The sequence below is a fragment of the Moschus berezovskii genome, chromosome 19 (genome assembly GCF_049115385.1).
Source record: "Moschus berezovskii isolate FMDL1 chromosome 19, NW_MosBer_1.0, whole genome shotgun sequence".
Taxonomy (NCBI): domain Eukaryota; kingdom Metazoa; phylum Chordata; class Mammalia; order Artiodactyla; family Moschidae; genus Moschus; species Moschus berezovskii.
In genome coordinates, this window is record NC_142478.1 from 28167481 (window position 1) to 28184576 (window position 17096).

General features: G+C 38.3%; 1 pseudogene; it reads left to right on the forward strand.

Moving 5' to 3' along the window:
* Positions 1 to 17096, forward strand: part of LOC148774845 (large ribosomal subunit protein bL9m-like) — a 59844-nt pseudogene that overhangs the window by 41401 nt on the left and 1347 nt on the right.

The following is a 17096-nucleotide window of genomic DNA, read 5'->3' on the forward strand; positions in this document are numbered from 1 at the left end:
TTATCTGATATGAGTATTGCTACTCCTGCTTTCTTTTGGTCTCTGTTTGTGTGGAATATCTTTTTCCAGCCCTTCACTTTCAGTCTGTATGTGTCCCTCGATTTGAGGTGGGTCTCTTGTAGACATCATATATGGGGGTCTTGTTTTTGTATCCATTCAGCCAGACTTTGTCTTTTGGTTGGGGCATTCAACCCATTTACGTTTAAGGTGATTATTGATAAGTATGGTCCCGTTGCCATTTTCTTTATTGTTTTGGGTTCGAGTTTATATACCCTTTCTGTGTTTCCAGTCTAGAGAAGATCCTTTAGTATTTGTTGGAGAGCTGGTTTGGTGATGCTGAATTCTCTCAGCTTTTGCTTGTCTGTAAAGCTTTTGATTTCTCCTTCATATTTGAATGAGATCCTTGCTGGGTACAGTAATCTGGGCTGTAGGTTATTTTCTTTCATCACTTTAAGTATGTCTTGCCATTCCCTCCTGGCCTGAAGAGTTTCTGCTGAAAGATCAGCTGTTATTCTTATCGGAATCCCTTTGTGTGTTATTTGCTGCTTTTCCCTTGCTGCTTTTAATATTTTTTCTTTGTGTTTGATCTTTGTTAATTTGATTAATATGTGCCTTGGGGTATTTTGCCTTGGGTTTATCCTATTAGGGACTCTCTGGGTTTCTTGGACTTGGGTGATTATTTCCTTCCCCATTTTAGGGAAATTTTCAACTATTATCTCCTCAAGTATTCTCTCATGGTCTTTCTTTTTGTCTTCTTCTTCTGGGACTCCTATGATTCGAATGTTGGGGCGTTTAATATTGTCCCATATGTCTCTAATATTGTCCTCATTTTTTTAAATTCTTTTTTCTTTTTCTGTCTCTGTTTCATTTATTTCTACAATTCTATCTTCTAGCTCACTTATCCTGTCTTCTGCCTCCGTTATTCTACTCTTTGTGCCCTCGAGAGTGTTTCTGATCTCATCTATTGTATTATTCGTTATATATTGACTCTTTTTTATTTCCTCTAATTCTTTATTGAACATTTCTTCCATCTTCTCAATCCTTTTCTCCAGTTTATTTATCTGTAACTCCATTTTGCTTTCCAGATTTTGAATCATTTTCACAATTAAAATTCGAAATTCTTTATCGGGTAGGTTCCCTATATCTTCCTCTTTTGTTTGTGTTGGTGGGCATTTATCCTGTTCCTTTACTTGTTGGGTATTTCTCTGCCTCTTCATCTTGTTTATATTGCTGTGTTCAGGGTGGCCTTTTCGTCTTCTGGCAGTTTGTGGAGTTCTCTTTATTATGTAGTTACCTAGTTGTGTGTGGGGTTGGATGGGTGACTTGTCAAGGTTCCCTGGTTAGGGAAGCTTGAGTCGATGTTCTGGTGGGTGGAGCTGGATTTCTTCTCTCTGGAGTGCAATGAAGTGTCCAGTAATGAGTTTGAGATGTCAGTGGGTTTGGGGTGGCTTTGGGCAGTCTGTATATTGAAGCTCAGTGCTATTCTCCTGTGTTGCTGGATAGTTTGCGTAGTATGTCTTTCACTGAAACTTGTTGACCCTTGGGTGGTGCCTGGTTTCAGTGTATGTATGGAGGCATTTGATGAGTACCTATCAATTAATGTTCTCTGGAACAGGAGATCTCTGGTGTTCTCAAGATTTGGCCTTAAGTCTCTGCCTTTGGTTTTCAGTCTTATTCTTGCAGTAGGCTCAAGGGTTCTCCCTCTGTTACTTCCAAGGCAGTTCCTCCTGTTGAAAAAGCTCTTCTGTTTTCTGGTCTCCTCAATGTCTAATTCCCGTCCTGACACCAGGATGCGGTGGTGGACACTTTTTTTTTTTCCCCAGCTCACCTATTCTGTCCTGTTATGGGGAGGGAGGAACAGCTAACAAATATCCCTGGCGTCTATGGGGAGTGTTCGCAGTGTCTCGGCTACACTGGGAATGCTCCCACTAGAGGCGTGTGTGCTTTCCCTGTTTATGCTGCTTAGGCTTTAGGTTGCTCTGCTGCGAGCTGTCCGAGGCTGGCGCTGGGTTGCATGCACTTCCCAGGTCTGAGCGGCTCAGGTTCAGGTCCTCAGGTACTCGACAAAGGCGCAGACTTGGCTGGGCCTGCGTTTTGTGCCTTCCCCGGTCCTAGCAGCTCAGGTGACCAGGCGTTTGGCGAGCGCGGTCACTGTGACTTATCGCCTTCCCGGTCCCTGCCGCTCAGTTTTCTGGGAGTACAACCAGCGCACTTTCTCAGGTGGATATCGACCAGCCCGAACCCAAGAAGTCCTAGCCAGCAAGGAAGCCTGCCTGCAGCTCGGCATGGGAAGCCTCTCTAGGGCCGCGGCTGCCCCTGCCCCTGCGCTGGCTGCTTTCCCTGCCGGCGTCGGTGGGGGCTGGGGGACGGGCTGCCCGCTGCCGGCTCGCTCTGCTCAGCGCCCCGTTCTGTGGGCGGGGCTGGCAGAGTCCTGGCTTGGGGCTTTTCCTAGCCTTTTCGCCTTTTGGTATCTTAAGTTCGAGCCCTCAGTTTGCCCTGGGGCGTCCAAGACCAGTTTTCCCTCCAAGCGCCCCCGGCAGCGCCTCCCTGCCCAGCCCCTGCCTGCTAGTGAGGGGCGCAGGCGTCTGCGCCACTTCTCTGCTGAGAATTTCCTCTGGGCACTTAGTCTGTGAGTTTTAATTATTTATGTCTTTTGTCTCCCAGTTATGCGGCCCTCTGAGATTCCACTTGCCAGTGTTTCCAGGTGTTTGGAAACTTCTCTCTCTTTTTTTTTTAAGCCTCCCTTCCCGGGACGGAGCTCCGTCCCTCCCTCTTTTGTCTCTCTTTTTATCTGTTTCCTACGTCCTTTCGTCGACTATGGGCTGCTTTTCTGAGTACCTGATGTCCTCTGCCGGTATTCAGAAGTTTTTTTTGTGGGATTTACTCAGCGTTCAAATGTTCTTTTGCTGATTTTGTGGGGGAGAAAGTGGCCGCCCCGTCCTATTCCTCTGCCATCTTCCCATGCTCCCCCAGAAGTGACTTTTTAACGAATATTTGACTGGCAAAAATAAGCTAGTAAAGGAAAGACTGATGGAAAGAGTGGAACAGGCAGCAAGGGCAAAGCTTAATATTCAAAGGTCACTGTTGTTCGTGCTCTGAGAATGAGAGGAGAGTGTTAGAAAATCCATTCAGAGGGAAAAGAGGTTATATTACGTAGACCCTTTATATTATTTAACAAACTAATTTTAATTTGGATGCAAAGAGAAACCAATGGAAGTTGGCTAGAAAAAAGGAGGTCTGAAAGGTAGTAATATGTTCAAATTAAATTTCTAAGAAGTTTCTAGTCTGTGTACAAAGGTGATACTTAGTGAACAAAAATGGAAATATTAGTTAGTGGGCTACTGTAGAAGTCTAGGCATGAATTAGAGTGGTAAAGAAGTCAACAAAAAAGAAAATACTTTGAATATAGGGTTGATACATTCGCTGTTGCATTGGATTTGAGATGTGAAGAAAAATTAATAAAGAATGACTTACAGGTATTTAATACCTGCAAGGGAAACTATGTAGACAATTGTTCCATTAACTGAGATAAGAAAGACTTTGACAGCAAACATTTGGAAAATGTTTTCAAGACCTTGGTTTTAGACATGTAAAGTTTTAGTTGCATATTGAACATCTGAGTGGGAATTCTGAGTATGAAGCTCGATAGACCATCTGTGCCTGCTCAGTCATGTCTGACTCTTTGCAACCCCATGGACTGTAGCTCACCAGGTTCCTCTGGGCATGGGATTATCTGGCATGAACACTGGGCAGTTTGCCATTGATTCCTCCAAGAGATCTTCCGGATCCAGAGATCAAACCCACATTTCCTGTGGCTCCAGTACAGGCAGGTGTATTCTTTGCCACTGAGACCCCTTGGAAGCCCAGACACATCTGCAGCTGTAAGGAAACTTGGAGGGTGTATATTATCTCTATTGTACATCTACAACCTAAAGTGCCTGACCCACTGTATACACTCAATGAATATTTGCTGAGTAAATAAATGAATGAAGAATCTACGTCTCTTACTTTTTACTCTTCATGTAGTCTTCTAATTAGTTCATCATTTATTAAGTATCTTCCAAGTTATTCCACATGAGGAGGAATGATGTTATAAATAGGAAATCTGAGCACTTCACATCCTGAAAATAGAACTCCTTAAATAAATTCTTAAATCGAAATGTTTCATGTAAATTGAAATAGCATTCATTCTTATCTACAATATAAAAATCTCTGGAATGACTAAGAAAACTTAAGTTCCCAATGCTACTCTTGAAATGTCTTTGATAGCTATTTATCATGAGAGCCTCTGGCTGTGAATAACATGTGTATTTTTTGTGTTCATGCATGCATTCATTGATTTCTGACTAATATTTATTGAGTCTTTTCCTGCCACAAGCATTTTACTAGACATTCAAGGGGGGTTGCACTATTGGTAAAAAATACTTGCCGGCCAATGTGGGAGTCTTTAGGGACACAGGTTTGATCCCAGGGTCTGAAAGACCCTCTGGAGAAGGAAATGACTACTAGCTCTAATATTCTTGCCTAGAGAATCCCATGGACTAAGTAGCCTGGCAAGTTACAGTCCATAGGGTTACAAAGAGTTGGACACAACTGAAGCAACTTAGCAAGGCATGGCATCGGAGAATAATGCTTCACCTTGTTGTCCAGTGATGGAGTCTAGTCATGCTACAGAAATAACAACCAGTGCCTTACACTCAATAAAGTGGCAGTCATACAAAGTTTAATGGAAACATGAAGTGGGGTGTTCTAGAGACATCCTGGTTTGTTATATTTTACACGAAAGTAATAACCAAAGAGTGAGAAAGAATAGTCCAGGCAAGAGAAACAGTGTACTATCTAATTGGCATATTACAGAAAATACTGTGGTAATATCTAAAGATAAATTGAAAAGGTCAGTAGTAGGGATAAGAGAAGATCATAGGAAATTAGAGACAGAAATAAAAGAATAAGGAAGCCAGTTGAATAAGCTTAGTGAACTCTCTGAACTAAGACAGTGACACTGGATAAAGAGGGATTTCCAAGTTTCAGACTTTAACATTTGGAAACAGAGAACACCATTCATTCACCTGGATGTGCTGAGGGAAAGATGGAAGAAAGATTGGGACCTCCAAACGGGGATGTCTAGTAGGATGGAAGGATTTGGAGAAAGGTTGAAATGCAACCCATAAAGTATAGTTATATTGATGATAGCTTATGATATGACTGTGACTAAGAAAATCCAGCAAGAGTAAAGACAGACTAACACCAAAAGCAGAACCCAAGAAAAGAAAGTACACAAACAGAGGAGGAGGAGTGATCACAGACAGAGATAAATATGTGAAAGTAATGGGAGGCAGTGTCATGAAAGGAGAATATATACAAGAGAGGAGAGTATTTTGAGGAAAGAAGAATCAGTAATGCCAGATGACACGATTCTAAATTTAAAAAGTATAACATTTAAATTATGTTATGATATAACGTTTTGATATACTGATGCAAAACGAAGGAAAAGAATCCAACAGTTTTTCTGCCATCATGAGCAATGGTCAAGATTTTGCTAGGAGAGTGCATACACTTTTGCACGATGTAATTTAAGAGGCAGCTCTTTGGGGAAGTTTTTAACGTTAGTTAGAATGATTGAAAACTTGACACAGCAATAGAAGATTATGGAGAAAATACAGATTTTCAATCTGTAGAAAAGATAATTTAATGTACTTCTCCAAGCTGTCCTTACTTATATGAAGGGCTCTTACATGGACCACCTCCTCTGGAACACACCATGGGGTGTTAAGAAGGTAAGAACAGAATAATATTTCACTGGAAAATGCTGTATTCTAATTTGGGGAGATAGAACGAGTCTGTAACTAACAAAAAGAAATACAGACTTGAATTTGTTTGAAAAGGGAAAGGGTAAGTAGAGGTCATGAAGACATACATTATGGTACTGAAGGAAATGGCAATGTTTAATTGAGAAAAATAATGCTTTAATGAAGAACTTTGGAAGTTTTGTGGTCAAAAAAAATAAATATACATGATTCTGTTTGCAAACTACCTGACTATAGATTTTTACAGAGAATAAACAGGTCTGGCTTCCAGTAATAAGAGAGTAATACTGTGTCACTTCTATATTTCCTCTGTATTTCAATTGTTGATATAGTTTCATGTTTCTAGAATGAGTATGGTGAGCACAGTAAAATCTTGCTTTTTATCTTTAATTGATTCTGAATATAGAAGTATTATAAGCATTTAATAATTATTTAATACTTACCAGGTCCTGTGACATACACTCTGGGACCATATGAAGACTGAAACTATAGTAGAGTAACAAAAGGAAGTACAGGCCTACTGAATTATTTTTTTAAACCAAGAAAATAATATAAATCTAAATTATCCTGAAAATTCCAAGTTTTATTATGCACTTTTTGGTGATCCCATTAGAATGAAAATGCAAAAAGTTTGCTTTCTTGGCTATGTATAAAAACTATCTAGATCTTAAGTGGTAGAGTAGAATATTTTCAGAAGATATGATTGACCTTTCATAACTAATGGTTTGTGATTTATTATTTTACCTCCCTTCCATAAAAATGGACTCCAGGAGAGTAGGATGCTTAAAAAGAATCAAGGGTATTTTTCCTGGCCAAATTTATGATGGACTTAACTATGCTTCCAAGAAGGAAAAAGATATCTTCAAGGATAGTCATCTTGGGCATAAATTTAGTCATTATTGATTATATTGTCCTCTAGCTGAAGTACCTAATCTTTCAGCTGATGGCAAATGGAAGTAAAATGGTCTGATTATTTCACTTTGAATTTTAAAAGGCACACAGTCAAGTTTAAACTTAGCTAGCTAAAAATAAAATAATGGAAAAAGGTGTTGTCAGCTAACTCAACAAAAATAGAAATGTTTTCATTACTTCAAAAATAATGAAAATATATTTTAGTAAAGAAGAAATCAACACTCCATTTCCCAGAATTATTTTGGAAACAGATCATAGAATGATAATGTAACAAGACCAGATGGGAGACACAAGAAACAAAAATTACACTTTCAAAATAATTCAGTATAAGGTACATGGGAACCTTGAAAGTAGCTCCATATTTTAGAAACATTTATTAATTACACAAAATTTACCAGACATTTTCAATTAGTGCTGGATGGAAAAAAAATTAAACCAAAAATTATATATATATATATATATATATATATACACATATATATATATGTAAATGCATTTTGATCCTAATGAAGTGAAACAGAAAATGGGAACTATTGAGTGGTTCCATAGATCTTGAAAAATAAATAAATCACAAAAACTTTCTGAATGTTATAACACATATATGTTACTGAGTATAAATAAACTGTAGCATATTATCAACTATTCCACAAATAGCTGTTTATTATGACTATAAGAAAAATTAGTGTTAATATTTTCCTCATTGGACTTTGTACTTTGTATTAAAAAGAACTGTAAAAACAATTACAAAGAAAAAATATGTCTTGCTTGATGTGATGTGTAAAACTAGTTTCAATTTAGCATATTACTTTTGAAAATAATAGGGTCAATCATTTCTTTTCAGGTCATATGATTAAAAAATGCACACCACTTAAAATGGGGCTAATGTACCATATATTCAATGCAACATTTGGCTAAATAGACCATTTACTCAAAATTCAGTGCCCAATTTTAAAGATCAGAATCTATAATTTTTTAATCAAATATTATTGAACAAAGATATTTGTGAATTTCTAACAGCTGTGAAATATCAAATATGATCACAGCTCCACAGTTAAAAATAGACAGAATTTATGAAATTCTTTTGAGAGTTGAGACCAATATACTGATATATTTTTCATATGATTTCTTTTGCCAAACAAAACAAAATAACATATGTAGGCAGAAATTATAACATTATGACAATTGACAATTAAACGTAGGCCTTTGTGTTTTCAAATAATATGATTAAGTTTAGAGAAATCTATGTTGGCACAGGAACCAGAGATCAAATTGCCAACATCTGTTGGATCATAGAAAGCAGGAGAGTTCCAGAAAAACACCTACTTCTGCTTTATTGACTGCACCAATGCCTTTGACTGTTCGAATCACAAAAAACTGTGGTAAATTCTTCAAGAAATGGGAATACCAGACCACCTGACATACCTTGTGAGAAATCTGTATGCAGATCAGGAAGCAACAGTTAGAACTGGACATGGAACAATGGACTGGTTCCAAATCAGGAAAGGCGTACGTCAAGGCTGTACACTGTCACCCTGCTTATTTAAATTATATGCAGAGTACATCATGAGAAGCTCCAGGCTAGATGAAATACAAGCTGGAATCAAGATTGCAGGGAGAAATATCAATAGCCTCAGCTATGCAGATGATGTCACCCTTATGGCAGAAAGTGAAGAACTAAAGAGCCTCTTGATGAAAGTGAAAGAGGAGAGTGAAAAAGCTGGCTTAAAACTCAGCATTCAGAAAACTAAGATCATGGCATCTGGTCCCATCACTTCATGGCAAATAGATGGGGAAACAGTGGAAACAGTGGCAGACTTTATTTCTTGGGCTCCAAAATCACTGCAGATGGTGACTGAAGACATGAAATTAAAAGACGCTTACTCCTTGGAAGAAAAGCTATGACCAACCTAGACAGCTTATTAAAAAGCAGAGACATTAATTTGTCAACAAAGGTCCCTCTAGTCAAAACTATGGTTTTTCCAGTAGTCATGTATGGATGTGAGAGTTGGACTACAAAGAAAGCTGAGCGCCGAAGAATTGATACTTTCAAACTGTGGTATTGGAGAAGACTCTTGAGAGTCCCTTGGACTGCAAGGAGGTCAAACTAGTCAATCCTAAAGGAAATCAGTCCTGAATATTCATTGGAAGGATTGATGCTGAAGCTGAAGCTCCAATACTTTGGCCACCTGATGTGAGAACTGCCTCGTTGAAAAAGACCCTGATGCTGGGAATGATTGAAGGTGGGAGGAGAAGGGGACAACAGAGGATGCGATGGTTGGATGGCATCAACGACACAATGGGCATGAATTTGAGCAGGTTCCTGGAGCTGGCAATGGACAGGTCGGCCTGGTGTGCTGCAGTCCATGGGGTTTCAGAGTCGGACATGACTGAGCAACTGAACTGAACTGATTCTAAAACGAAGACTACCTGTCATAAGATTTTGACTAATTAACATGTTCCTATGAATACAGTTTAAACTATTTATAAAAAAGTAAATCACAGGGTCCTTTGATATATTTATATAAAGTGTTACCCAAAATTCATTCATCAAAAAAAATAATAATAATAAAGGAGGCTTACTATTAGCCTAGAACTCCGCAAGGTGCTTAGAATAAAGAAATGCATAAAAAGTAGATCTTCAGCTTGAGTAATTGAAGATCCCATGCAGGAAATAGATATTATCTAGACTTTGTATCTCTGAATCCATCACCTACCAAACCCCATCTTTCTCACTTCTATCAGGCCACACTAATCTTACTTTATTCCTTAGATACACAAAAGATTTCCCCTGGAGTTTCTCTCCACCTGGGAAGCTTGACATGACCAACTTTTTCTCAACCTTAAGGTCTACAGCACTAATAGTTGCCTACTCAGTATGCTTCTTTCATGTCTTCTTGATCAAAATTTTGTATGGAAGACGAGACCATACTTATTCCAAGCCAAATATAGCAATAAGTCTATAGTTTCTTAAACTCTTTTTACTATTAGTGCATACATTTCCCAATTGTTGGCAATATAATGGATACGTTTTACACTTTCTGGGAAGTCCACTGCTCCTCCCAAAACAGACATGTAACTATTCAATAAGAGGTAATTCTTTTTTCTTTGAACAGTGGTGGGATGAATGGAGATGCAGCAGCCATCAGGTGACCATGAGGCAATAAGTTTAAACTAGAAAGCTAAGATGCTAAGGATAACTAAGCCATGGTTTTGGCTAAACCGCTGTAGCAACAGCCTACTTTTAGAATTTTAGAATGAGAAAAAAAAAACAAACTATATTTAAATGTCATTACTAACCAGTACAAAACCCCTGCTAAAGTTCTGCACTCAAATATAAGACTTGTTCTTTAAAATTCTGTCCCCAACCATTTATGTTCCAGTGCCTAAACCTTTTTTATTTCCAAGCATGTATATTAACATGTGATTTTCTTATTTATTTATTCATTTATTTATTTTGTCTCCAATTCTAGGTAGAATGCTGTCTTCATGAGAGCAGGGACTTTGTCTTTTTGTACACCTTACACCTTTTGTACACAAACCTATCAGGGAGAAAAGAGAGCAAGTGATAATTGCCTGAAAACAAAAGATAGACTAGAAATTTTCAAAGTGCATACAGAAGAAGAGTATTCCAGGTAAGAAAAATGAATTTGGAATGAGACAAGGTGACATCAAGCAATGGTAAACAATTCTCCCTTAGTAGACAGAGCATAGCATATGGTGGGAAGTAGTACAAGACGAGGCTGAAAGGAGAGTTTTCACATTGGAGGAAGTTTATCCTTCACTTGCTATAACATGGGGAAACTCTGATAAAATTAAGCGAAACCAATAATGTGATGGTTATCAAACATAAGTTTGATGTTGATGTATTAAAAGGGAAAGAGATGAGGCTTGGTAATGAGTAAAAAAAAATATTGCAGTGAATTATGGGAAACAGTGAAGGAAGCTTTAATTAGGTTAAACTGACTGGGATGGTAGGAGACAGACATTAAAGAGATGTGGGTCTAGAATGTGTTTTACTGATAAATTATAAGAAAAAGTTAATTTTATACAGATATTTCAGAAGGAGGAAAACTTCTGGTTTAACAATGAAAATAATTTTATTCATCTTGATTAAAGTGACTATAGAAAAGTAAGGCACCATATGTGATAATGATCATCAGGCAGCAGTTAATCCTGGATTGAGAACTAAGATAAATTTCCAATCTTGGAAATACAAAAGTATAGATATTACTTAAAAAATATGAAAGTGTAGAGATACTTTTCAGACACAGGATATAAGGTAAGATAAAAATAAGATCCAGAAAGGAACCTTGGGAAAACCCAATACTGAATAAGACAGCATTTTAAAAAATTAGATGAAGTTATAAAGACCTAATAAAATCAGAAAAAATAATTCTTCAGAATACAACTTAAAAAAACAAGTAAGCATCTGGTGAGAAAATATTTTAAATGCCATCAAAATATCAAGTTAACAAACAAAATCAAAGGGCACGCTGGATTTAGTAATTATGATGTATGTACTTTTAGAGCAACAGAAAAATTTCTATGAAGTATATATGTTTTTCTACTGATCTGAATATACACATACAACTGACAGCTTTTGTCAAAAGAAGAGCAGCAGCAAAAGAGGAAGGGTCCACAGGAGTTGGACATCTAGTCACTCTGGTAAAAGTGATAGTAGTGTCAAGTGCAATTTAATTTAGGAAATCAGAAAATGTCCTGTTTCAGGCACACACAGGTACTAGAGTATATTATACCTACAACACAGAACTTCAATCAACAGCAAAACTGAATATGACTACCTAGCACAAAATAGAAGACAACTTGTCAGTCATATAACTCCATCAGGAACAACCCCTCCATTCTTTACATTTTCAGTAATTTTAAAAAAATAAAAAATGACAACTAATAGTAAATGCTATTGACTTGGGAGCCAACTGGGAGTGGCATGCATCATTCTTTTAATATGAGAGAAAATTTCCCTCTACTTAATGAGAGTTATTTCTAATTTAGAGTAAATGTTTTATGCATTTTGTGCACAAATGATTCGTCTCTATCACAGGTATTTTGCATTGTTTTTCTTGACTGCTACCTGTTTGCCCATCTGATGCATTTTATTTCCACGACAAAATTATCCAGCATTCTGAGAAGAGCCTTATTTGTGTGTGTCTATATGACTGAGTGACTTCACTTTCACTTTTCACTTTCATGCATTGGAGAAGGAAATGTCAACCCACTCCAGTGTTCTTGCCTGGAGAATCCCAGGGACGGGGGAGCCTGGTGGGGTTGCACAGAGTCGGACACAACTGAAGTGACTTAGCAGCAGCAGCATTGAGTAATTGTGTTATTTCAGTTTCTTTAACTTTTGGCTATAATTTAAACTGCATATAGAAAAATGCATCTGTCATAATCATAGATTTGCTCACAAATTAAGCACACGTAAATAACCAGCTCACGGACTCAATGGACATGAGTTTGAGTAAACTCTGGGAGTTGGTGATGGACAGGGAGGCCTAGTGTGCTGCAGTCCATGGGGTCGCAAAGAGTCAGATATGACTGAGCAACTGAACTGAACTGAACTGAAATAACCAGAACCCATATCAAGAAATAGAATTATCCTTGGCAAGCCACTCCAGTACTCTTGCCTGGAAAATCCCATGGACGGAGGCTCCTGGTAGGCTGCAGTCCATGAGGTCGCTAAGAGTCGGACACGATTGAGCGACTTCATTTTCACTTTTCACTTTCATGCATTGGAGAAGGAAATGGCAACCCACTCCAGTGTTTTTGCCTGGAGAATTCCAGAGACAGGAGCCTGGTGGGCTGTCGTCTATGGGGTCGCACAGAGTCGGACACGACTGACGTGACTTAGCAGCAGCAGCAGCACTCTAGAATTCCTCTTGATCCCCTTACAGAACAAGTGATAACCATTAACCTGAACTGTTTGCCTCTTTTGTTATGCTATTCAAAACAGAATTATACAATGTCTGATGACCAATTTACTTAGCACTTTTTCATAAGTTTACTGTTATTGGTCTTTTGGATTTTTTTCTTCTGTCTGCTGAAACGTTTTACCCACAAAATTTCTCTCTTTTTACTATTAGTTTTTAGAAGTTCTTTATTTATTTTGGATAAAAGTAGTTTATTTGGATACATGTACTGTGAAATCATCTTCCTTCTGTAGGGTGCTTTGTATCCCTATGTTCAGTGTCTCATGAAGGCTGATATTACAATTTTTAATGCAGTTCAGTTCAATCACTCAGTCATGTACAACTTTTTGCAACCCCATGGACTGCAGCACAAAAGGCCTCCCTGACCATCACCAACTCCCAGAACTTGCTCAAATTCATATCCATTGAGTCGGTAATGCCATCCAACCATCTCATCCTCTGTTGTCCCCTTCTCCTCCCACCTTCAATCATTCCCAGCATCAGGGTCTTTTTCAACGAGGCAGTTCTCACATCAGGTGGCCAAAGTATTGGAGCTTCAGCTTCAGCATCAATCCTTCCAATGAATATTCAGGACTGATTTCCTTTAGGATTGACTAGTTTGACCTCCTTGCAGTCCAAGGGACTCTCAAGAGTCTTCTCCAATACCACAGTTTGAAAGTATCAATTCTTCGGCGCTCAGCTTTCTTTATAGTCCAACTCTCACATCCATACATGACTACTGGAAAAACCATAGTTTTGACTAGAGGGACCTTTGTTGACAAATTAATGTCTCTGCTTTTTAATAAGCTGTCTAGGTTGGTCATAGCTTTTCTTCCAAGGAGTAAGCGTCTTTTAATTTCATGTCTTCAGTCACCATCTGCAGTGATTTTGGAGCCCAAGAAATAAAGTCTGCCACTGTTTCCACTGTTTCCCCATCTATTTGCCATGAAGTGATGGGACCAGATGCCATGATCTTAGTTTTCTGAATGCTGAGTTTTAAGCCAGCTTTTTCACTCTCCTCTTTCACTTTCATCAAGAGGCTCTTTAGTTCTTCACTTTCTGCCATAAGGGTGACATCATCTGCATAGCTGAGGCTATTGATATTTCTCCCTGCAATCTTGATTCCAGCTTGTATTTCATCTAGCCTGGAGCTTCTCATGATGTACTCTGCATATAATTTAAATAAGCAGGGTGACAGTGTACAGCCTTGACGTACGCCTTTCCTGATTTGGAACCAGTCCATTGTTCCATGTCCAGTTCTAACTGTTGCTTCCTGATCTGCATACAGATTTCTCAGGAGGCAGGTAATGTGGTCTGGTATTCCCATTTCTTGAAAAATTTCCCACAGTTTGTTGTGACCCACACAGTCAAAGGCTTTGGCACAGTTAGTAAAGCAGAAGTAGATGTTTTTCTGGAACTCTCTTGCTTTTTTGATGATCCAGCAGATGTTAGCAATGTGATCTCTGGTTCCTCTGCCTTTTCTAAATCCAGCTTGAACATCTGGAAGGTCAAATAATTTAATGCAGTACAAATTATTATTTCCATTTATCATTAGTATGTCTAAGAAATCCTATCTACTCCAAAGTCACAAAGACATTGCATGATAGTTTCTTCTAAATTATGCACTCAGTCTATAATTGACTTGTGTAAGATGTGATGCAAGAGTGTATCCAGCTGACTCTACTCATTCCAGTTTTTTCTTATACAGTGTAAATGGATAGTTTTCACAGCTAAGTGTTGTATAACTCATTATTTCTAAGTACCAAATCTTAAACTTTTGTAAATTTTTTTTACCGTTTTAACAAGCAATATAATGTTGCTATAAAAGAAGACCCTTGCCATCCTGAAACCTACTACAGAGAGTTAATTACAACAGAACACAGATCACAAACCAAATCTGCCTCCTCATGGTAGTTATCCAGGAAAGGGATGCTCATACAGAAAACACTGGGCTTTCAAGAAAAGGAGCAAACAAAGACACAGAGGCTGGAAGGCGGAGTAGAGAGATTTAAAAAAGAGACATAGTTAGAGGAGGTTTTCAAAAGAAAGCATGGACACTACATCATATTAAACATTCTGCTCTGTTTTCTCCTATGAAAATCTTTAGTAAATTTCTAATGATGTCCACTAAAGAATATTAACTTGAGAATACATCGTTATTAATCAGTGTGGCAGCTCTGTTTCTCTCTGGTTCTTGTACATATTAGAAATGATGTCATCTATGTTGACCTTGTAATATATATCCCATCATGTTACTTGCCAAGGACATGTAGTCTGATACAGTGTCTGAGAACGTAAAGAAATTTAGTGAATGTGAAATGACAAACATAACATCAGAAGCAGATCTGCATGAGAGATTTTTAGCAGCCTCTCTTGTTGAACACATTATTTGGTCCTCAACTCATTAGGTGACCCAAGATATTTTTATAGTGAATAATAAAAGATATCAAGTTGTACTATTTCATGTGTATGAATGAAATAACACTGAGGGTTTCAAATTATTTGTAATACACAAAGTCTCAAAAAAAATCTGTCTCTGAAAAAGCCCAGTTAACTTTCAAAGGAATCAAAAAATATATCATTATTAGTGGTTTCTTTTAGATTTGAAGTATGTAGATCAATTACCACTGATGCTTAACTTTGGTGGGGGAAAAAAGTCAGCATTTGTTGCCTATATAAACTTCATCAGGCTACTCATATTATGCTCCATTTTAGATTTGACTTCAAACTCAAAGGATGTTTTGTATACTATGGAGCTCGCTGCAAAACCCAAAGCAGAGAATTTGCTCAAGACACATATACTCCCAGTTTTTAGGAAATAATAGCACATGATCCCTCTCTATATAGAGAAGTTCTTCCATAGTGGTCTTATGCTAACATGTATCTTGTAAACACAAAAGGGTGTGTTTGTTTTATTTATGTAGAAGTGATTTGCTTACTAAAGTTTCTCATACACAAAGTTACGATGGCTTCCTCATTGAGGCAGTTTCCTGATTATGGTAGTGTACTGTTGATGCATGTATTGAACACAGACAACAGTTCCCTTAGAAACTCATTCCTGCTGTATAGCTTTGAAAAGGGTTATCTCAGTCAGCGATCTCTCTCTCTCCTTAACCCTGCCCAGGATTGTGTGAGATATTTAATAATCTATAATCTTTGTTAATCCTTTCTGCTTAACAAAGCTGGAGGGACTTTTTTCCTTCTCATGGTAATCTGACCAATAGTGTGTGTTGTAAGAATGAAATATAAACTGTTTAACTCAGTGATTGAGAGATAATCAATGTTCAACAAATGTTTGTATCACGATTATTGAGAATTCAAATATGTATTCAGTATGAGAACTAAATTATTGCCTACCATATCAATAAACAAAGGATGTCACAGCCATCAACTATCACATGACAGATTCTGGATGGTAACTCAGGAAGGAAACAAGGAATTCCCATCTTTTAGCAGGCTTCATCCTGAAGCCATTCCTTATGGTGCAGCCTGAGGAAACTCCAAATGAGAAAACACAGGATACTGGCCCCAGAGAGCTGGGGTGCATATCAAAAGAATGATTTTAGTGAGCCCAGACTCCTCCATTTTCGCATACAAGGGAAAGTGCTAAATTGCTTTACTTGAGCTATCTGGTTTTCTTTTGTTAACAATAATCTTTTGATGTCCCGATGTTCCGACTACCTGGTTCTTTTACAAAAATATCCTATACATCCTGCCTCCTTCCTTTCTCTTTGGAGCAGTCTCTCTGAGTTGAGATGCCGCCTCCAAGGCCTGAAGTCTTAAGAATGTCCAATGAATAAAACGTGTGTACGCTCAGCAGCTGACTCTTTGCAACCCCCATGGACTGTATTCCATCAGGCTCCTCTGTCCCTGGGATTTCCAAGGTAAGAATATTGGAATGAATTGTCATTTCCTCCTCCAGGGGCTCTGCCCGACCCAGGCATCGAAACTGCAATCCTGCATTGGCAGGCAGATTGTTTTACCAGGAAGCCACCTGGGAAGCATGAATAAAACATGATGCTCAACTTTCAGGTTGTGTTTTTTTCCCCCCAGTCAACAGATTTAAAGCAATTGTAGAGGAAACCTGGGTCTCCCACATTGCAGGCATATTCTTTGTCTTCTGAGCCACCACAAAAGTCAATAGATGAAATACTTTTGACCAAAGTGAAATGGCAAGAAAGTTCCTGAGAATTTGAGAAATTCCTGGCCAATTTTTGCAATTTCTCCTTATTATCTATTGCAATTTATTGTAATCTGGGGATGTTGACCTGATGCTTTCTTCCTCAGTTACAGATCAGACACTCTACCAGACTCCTCTGTGCAGCCTATCTTCCCTGCAGAGAACACGGAGGCAGCGCCTTTGTGGCCTGGCAGGGACAGAGCAGCTGCTGTGAGCAGGAGGTGGGGAGCTCCTCCTGTGGCTGCTTGAATGGGGCTGCCCCCGCCTATG